The sequence below is a fragment of the Penaeus japonicus genome, unplaced genomic scaffold, assembly GCF_977035675.1.
Source record: "Penaeus japonicus unplaced genomic scaffold, GWHDUDI00000001_assembly GWHDUDI00000028, whole genome shotgun sequence".
NCBI classification, from domain to species: Eukaryota; Metazoa; Arthropoda; class Malacostraca; order Decapoda; family Penaeidae; genus Penaeus; species Penaeus japonicus.
The window spans coordinates 9,820,865-9,828,364 of record NW_028234430.1 but is presented as its reverse complement, the minus strand read 5'-3'; the positions used below and the strand labels follow the sequence as shown (position 1 = coordinate 9,828,364).

The 7,500-nt window shown below is 38.0% G+C and overlaps 1 protein-coding gene across 1 annotated transcript in view; it reads left to right on the top strand.

Annotated features, from left to right (window-relative positions):
- The window catches only part of SK (small conductance calcium-activated potassium channel), a gene marked incomplete in the record, with an annotated part of 811,061 nt that overhangs the window by 10,633 nt on the left and 792,928 nt on the right, over window positions 1–7,500 (top strand).

Genomic DNA, 7,500 nt, shown 5'->3' with positions numbered 1-7,500 from the left:
GAGAGAGAGAGAGAGAGAGAGAGAGAGAGAGAGAGAGAGAGAGAGAGAGAGAGAGAGAGAGAGGAGAGAGGGAGAGAGAGAAAAAAGAGAGAGAGAAAAGAGAGAGAAAGAGAGAGAGAGAGAGAGAGAGAGAGAGAGAGAGAGAGAGAGAGAGAGAGAGAGAGAGAGAGAGAGAGAGAAAGAGAAAGAGAAAGAAAGAAAAAGAAAGAAAGAGAGAAAGAAAAAGAAAAACGAGAAAGAAAGAAAAGAAAGAAAAAGAAAGAAAGAAAGAGAAAAATAAACAAAGAAAGGAAAAAGGGGAAAAAAAAAGAAAAAGAGCTATTAAATATTAAGAAAGTCCATTCGAACGGAATGCATGAGCCGTTAACAAGACCGCCATTGCAAAGTCATTCTGAGGTGCAATGAGCGTGCAAAACGAATGCAGAAACTCGGGTAGGTGGATGTCGGGTACTGGTATTCTTGCATCGAAATACATGTCTAGAAATGAAAGATATTTTCGTGAATAGGACTTTTATCCCCCGCATCGAGATTACTTATTAGACGTCTTAGTACAGAACAAGGTTGGTGGACGATTAAGAAGTTTTAAAAGACCGTACAAGGCATGAATATAGATGATTTAATTTAGCATTTTCCTTTATTAATTCAGGCGAGAAAATATAGAACGCAGTGTACTATAAGGTGGCTTCACTCTGTACGGTCTGACAAAGGGCGGGGAACTGGGAATTAATACTACTACTACTATAATTACGTGACGGATAAAGAGGGGTAAGGGGTGAGGGGAGGAGAGGGAAGGAAAGAGGGGAGAAGGGAGAGGGGGAGAGGGAGAGGGGAGAGGGGGAGAGGAAGAGGGAGAGTGAGAGGGTAAGGGGGAGAAAGAGAGGGAGAGGGAGAGGAAGGGAGGAGAATTGGAGGAGAATTGGAGCGGAGGGGGAGAAGTGAGAAGGGGAAAGGAAGAAACGAAAGGGATAGAGGGCGAGAGGGGAGAAAGAGTGAGGGGAGGAGGGGACGGGAAAGGGAGAGGAAGGGAGGAGAGGGAAAGAGGGCGAGAGGGGAAGAGGAGTAAGGGAAGAAGGAGAGAAGGTAAGAATAGAGAAAAGGAGGGGGAGGGAACGAGAAGCAAAGAAGGAGAGAGGGGAAAAGGAGTGAGGGGAGAAAGGGGAACGAAGGAAGGAAGAAAGAAAAGGAGGGGAGAGAAAGAGCAGAAGGAGAGAGAGGAGAGGGGGGGGGGGTGTAGCAACTGCCGTCCCCCATTCCTATAATAAAAATATCTCGTGTCTGTCTTTTCCCCTTAGTCGTGTGTCTCCCCTTTCCATTTTCGCAGTCCCCTCGAGCGCTAGAATAGTTTCTTAATTTATTATTCAAATTAGTTGATTTAGTTGACACTTTTGCTAAACGACTCAAAGCTTTAAAAAAAAAAAAAAGTTCTTACTCTATGTGTCGAAAAAAAGTCCCTAATTTTTCTGCACGTGTGGAAATCATCATTAATTCATTAACCTGATAATAATACATTCCAAAGTCTAATCACAATCATCATTACCCAATTCCAGCAAGGAATAATCCCCGTTTCTTTGTTGTAGTCAGTATTTCCGTAATAAGCGTAGACAAGAATAAGCCCTCGCGTGGCACTGTGCCTAGGGGTCGCGTGACCAGGCACTCTGATGACTTCCTTGATCGTAGGTTATAGGTCACACTTTGTTGTAATTATGTTATGTTTACTCTTATCAGCTGTTGCGTGTTACGATTGTGTAATGAGGATGTTGAAGAGTGTTCGCGTCATAATGAAAAATGATTGGACACGATGTGGCACGGGTGTGTGTGCGTATGTGTGTGTTATGTCTGTGTGTGTATATATGTATGTGTGTGTTATGTCTGTGTGTGTATATATGTATGTGTGTGTTATGTCTTTGTGTGTGTATATATGTATGTGTGTGTTATGTCTTTGTGTGTATAAATGTATGTGTGTGTTATGTCTGTGTGTGTATATATGTATGTGTGTGTTTATGTGTGAATGTGTTTATATGTGTGTTTTCATGTCATGTATCTGTATGTATGTGTTTATGCGCATGTAACTGCTAGTAACTATGTATGTGTATTTATGTTTGTGTAAAGGGTATATCTCTGTATATATGTATGTTTATGTGTATTTATCATTTGCGTGAACCATCCATAACAATACAGCAATTCCTCATGCAAATTCCTTGTTCCGTAATGGTGACATGGTAATGCTATTGATTCCTGGCGTTTTATTCGAGTTCATGTATTCATATCTTGTTCATGAGAGTTGTAGGACAGAACTGGTCTCTGTGTGATGGTAAGGATAATGATGATTACTGTTCAAATCATCTTTATTATCATTATTGTTAATGGTATTATCATTATTGTTAATGTTGTTATCATTATTGTTATGATCATTATCATTATCATCATTATTGATAACATTGTTATTGTTATCATTATTGTTATTATTATCATTGTTATTATTATTATCATATTTATCATTATTCTTATTATTGTCATTACTATTATCATGATCATTATTATCATTATTATTATTAACATTGTTATTATTATTATTATTGTTATTATTATTATGATCATTATCATAATTAACATTGTTATACTCATTATTATTGTTATCATCACCATTATCTTCATTATCATTATTAGTCGTAGTAGTTGTAATTTCACTATTATCATTATCATCATCTTTATCATTGTTGTATTATCTTCATTAATATTACTATTTTTATAATTACCATAATCATCAATATCATGTTCATGGTCCTTGCTATTACCATCATCATGATCATCATTTATATTATAATCGTTATTGTCATTAACATTATAATTATAATTTTTATCATTACTATTATCATTATCATCATTATCATTATTGATATTGTCATCATTATCATTGTCACTATTATCATCATCATGATTATTATGATGAAGATAATGATGATGACGATAATAATGTTAATAACAGTGATAATAAAAGTAACAATAATGATAATGATAATAATTATGATGATAATAACAATGATAACAACAGTAATGATAATGACTACATCAATAATAAGGATAATAGAGATGATAAAGATAATGATAATTTCAATTGTTATTATCATCCTCTTCACAACAGTTATCATTATCTTCGCCATCATCATTATCATCACCATTATAGTCATTATCATCAATATCATCATTATTATCATCATTATTATTAGCATTGCTATTTTATATAAGCATCATTATCATTGATATCATTATCATTATCATTACTATCATTATTTTCATCAGTTATTATCATTATCCTTGTTGTTATTATTAATGTAATTCTCATTCTTATTTCATCATTATCGTCACTATAATCATTATCATTATCATCGCTTTCATTCTTATTATTACTATTATCCTTATCCTTATCATCCTCATCATTATCTTTTATCATCATCATTATCCTTATCATCATCATCATCGTTATAATTATTGTTGTTGTTCCTATTATGATTATTAATGACAATAACGATAGTAAATTCATTGATAATGAATATAACATGATGATAAAGAGGATAATAAGATTATAGTAGTATTAGTGATAGCTATGATAATGATAATGATAATAATAATAACAATGATAATGATCATGATGATAATGAAAAAATAAACATTATGATAATGATCATGAGAATAATCTAAGTAAAAGTTACAGCATAATCATAAATACTTTTGTTAGTGCTGCTAGTGTAAAAGTTGTCATCTATATTTGGATATATAGATATATCAGTCTGTCAATAAGTGGGTAACATTCTATTTTGGAAATATTTTAAAGAAAAAAGTAAATTGAAAATAAAAAATAAAAAAAGTAATACATAGTACACACAAAAAAAAAAAAAAAAAAAAAAATCAAAATAGGAAAAGAAAAATGTGTTTTGGATTTTTTTTCTTTTCTATTTTTGCCCCTCAACAAAGAGAAGGAACAAGGAGAGTTTGCAAGAGGGATACAGCCGCAAGAAATCTCATGAGCTTTTGGAATATCTCTCGAGGCTAAAAATTCTTTTCATTTTTCTCCTTCTTTTATTTTCTGGCATAGGGGAGGGGGGGGATTCAGCCATGAGAGTAGGGAGGAGGGATGGGGGAGGGGGTGAGGGCGGTCAGCCTAAAAGGGGGTTTCAGGATCGAGCTCACTGTATGTCGGTTTATTTGTATCATTAGTCCTCTTCATGGCGACGAATTCCCGGATTTTTTTTCAGTAAAGTGTTTAATATAAGAAGGGAAAACCATACTTATGGAAGGGTGACGAGGTGGATTATATGAAGTCATTGCTTTTCTTGAAGGGATTCAGGTTTTCCGTTTTCTGTGAGTGTGTTTGGTGTTCCGTTTTCTGTGAGTGGTTTTGGTGTTCCGTTTTCTGTGAGTGGTTTTGGTGTTCAGTTTTCTGTGAGTGGTTTTGGTGTTCCGTTTTCTGTGAGTGGTTTTGGTGTTCAGTTTTCTGTGAGTGGTTTTGGTGTTCCGTTTTGTGTGAGTGGTTTTGGTGTTCCGTTTTGTGTGAGTGGTTTTGGTGTTCCGTTTTCTGTGAGTGGTTTTGGTGTTCCGTTTTCTGTGAGTGGTTTTGGTGTTCCGTTTTCTGTGAGTGGTTTTGGTGTTCCGTTTTCTGTGAGTGGTTTTGGTGTTCCGTTTTCTGTGAGTGGTTTTGGTGTTCCGTTTTCTGTGAGTGGTTTTGGTGTTCCGTTTTCTGTGAGTGGTTTTGGTGTTCCATTTTCTGTGAGTGTTTTTGGTGCTCCGTTTTCTGTGAGTGGTTTTGGTGTTCCGTTTTCTGTGAGTGGTTTTGGTGTTCCGTTTTCTGTGAGTGGTTTTGGTGTTCCGTTTTCTGTGAGTGGTTTTGGTGTTCCGTTTTCTGTGAGTGGTTTTGGTGCTCCGTTTTCTGTGAGTGGTTTTGGTGTTCCGTTTTCTGTGAGTGATTTGGTCCTCCGTTTTCTTTGAGTATTTTTGATTATAATGATAACAATTATGTGATGATGATAACAGTCAACAAATACCAATCATAATGATAAAAAAAATGAAAAATATTTATTAATGGATAAAAAAATAACATCAAATATCTATAAATAACTTTTATATAACGCACTTGAAGTTTGAAGGTCAAGAAAGTTTCAACCATGCTTCTGGGTCAGGAGTTGTGCTTGAAGCAAGAATATAAATTGCTTGCGTAGATCCTACTTCATACGCCTATGAGACAACGTCTGAGTGTATTTTTCAAGTAACAATTTCTCATATAATTTCTCATGTAATTAATGTATTTAATGTAATACATTAAATAAATATGTGTTGATGTTAATATAGATACATATACAATGCAAATGTAAGTGTTATATCTATTTGAGAAAGAAAACTATTAAAGCATATAGGCACATATAACATGTAACAACCGCTATATTTGTTATAACATACATTACACCATAACCACTTAATAACACATTATAACATCTTTTAATTGCAGATTGATTTCATTATCATCATTCCTTCATACAAGCTACATTAACAAAATATCAACAGTTAAATAAAATAAGAAGAATCTGCCGGTGTAATGATACTAAATGTAACACGTGTATGTCGTGTCCCAGAGAGCGAGAGACTGTCACTTGTCAGACTTTCTGAGTTTTCTTCCACCTCCACCTCCTCCACCTCTTCTACCTTCTCCTACTCATCAATCTCCACCTCCACCTACACCTCCTCTATCTAGAGGTAGAGGAGGTAGAGGAGGTGGAGGTGGAGGAGGATGAGGAAGAGGAGGAAGAGGAGGAAGAGGAGGTAGAGGAGGTGGAGGTGGAGGTGGAGGAGGAAGAGGAGGAAGAGGAGGAAGAGGAGGTAGAGGAGGTGGAGGTGGAGGTGGAGGAGGAAGAGGAGGTAGAGGTGGAGGTGGAGGTGGAGGCGGAGGTGGAGGCGGAGGAGTAGGAGGATGTAGAGGAGGTGGAGGTGGAGGCGGAGGTGGAGGAGTAGGAGGAGGTAGAGGAGGTGGAGGTGGAGGTGGAGGAGTAGGAGGAGAAAGAGGAGGTGGAGGTGGAGGAGTTATATTCATCTACCATTTCTTTCTCGGTGTTATTAATCATGTTGACTTGATGATGGCTTTGTATCATTTTTTTGACTGAATAAAGCAAACAATTCTAATTCTAAAAGTAAAATAATAATTCGACTTGTGAATGGTAAAACACGTTTATTACAAGTATATTTCCCATTATATGCTGTAAAGCTTTTAGCCTGATTGTACAGTGGCTCTTCCTTTTCTGCTTTTGTGGCACTGTAAGGCCAATCTTCTCTCATTTTCTCTGCTTATATCTACGTCTGTCTGTCTGATTATCTGTGTCTGCTTTCGTCTGTCGTCGTGACTGCTTCTCTGTCTATATTTGCTTCTCTCTCTCTTTCTCTGTCTCTGTCTCTTTCTCTTTCTTTCTCTCTGTCTGTCTGTCTGTCTGTCTGTCTGTCTGTCTGTCTTTATCTCTCTCTCTCTCTCTCTCTCTCTCTCTCTCTCTCTCTCTCTCTCTCTCTCTCTCTCTCTCTCTCTCTCTCTCTCTCTCTCTCTTTCTCCATCCCCCCTCTCTCCCTCTCGCCCCCCCCCCCACGCTCTCAAACATCTTTCAATCTGTCTATGCGCATTTAATTCTATTTTCCTTTTTCCTCCCCCTCCCCCTCTCCCTCCTCCTCCCCCTCTCCAGATTATTTCCCTCCCAGATTCCCCTTAAATTTCCAACCAATCCTATAAGGCTAAGGAGAGAGGATGTTGAGTGACAGGTGACAATTAGGTATGATGTAATATTTTTATTTTTTTATTTTCATTTTTTATTTTTTTAAGAACTTGTAGAGAAGAGGAAAAAAATACAAGAGATAAGGAGGAAGGGGAGGGGAAGTAGGAGTAGGAAGTAGAGGAGGTGGAGGTGGAGGAGGAGGTTGAGAAGGTGGAGGTGGAAGAGGAGGAGGAGGTGGAGGAGGTGGAGGTGGAGGAGGAGGAGGAGGTAGAGGAGATGAAGGTGGAGGAGGAGGTAGAGGTGGAGGAGTAGGAGGAGGTAGAGGAGGTGGAAGTGGAGGAGTAGGAGGACATAGAGGAGATGGAGTTGGAGGAAGAAAAGGAGGTAGAGGAGATGAAGGGGAGGAGTAGGAGGATGTAGAGGAGGTGGAGATGGAGGTGGAGATAGAAGTGGAAGAGGCGGAGGAGGAGGAAGATGAAGATGAAGTAGAAGAAGAAGTAGAAGAAAAAGAACACGAAGAAGAAGAAGAAGAGGGAGAGGGGGGGGGGGGATCTGAAATCCCAGAGATGATGTTAGATGATGGGATGGGATTAAGGAGGAGGGGGGGGGAGGCAGATTGGTGGTGGGAGAGGGGGAGAAGGCCGCGGATACAAGAGGAAGATGGAGGAGAGAGAGAGAGAGAGAGAGAGAGAGAGAGAGAGAGAGAGAGAGAGAGAGAGAGAGAGAGAGAGAGAGAGAGAGAGAGAGAGAGAGAGAG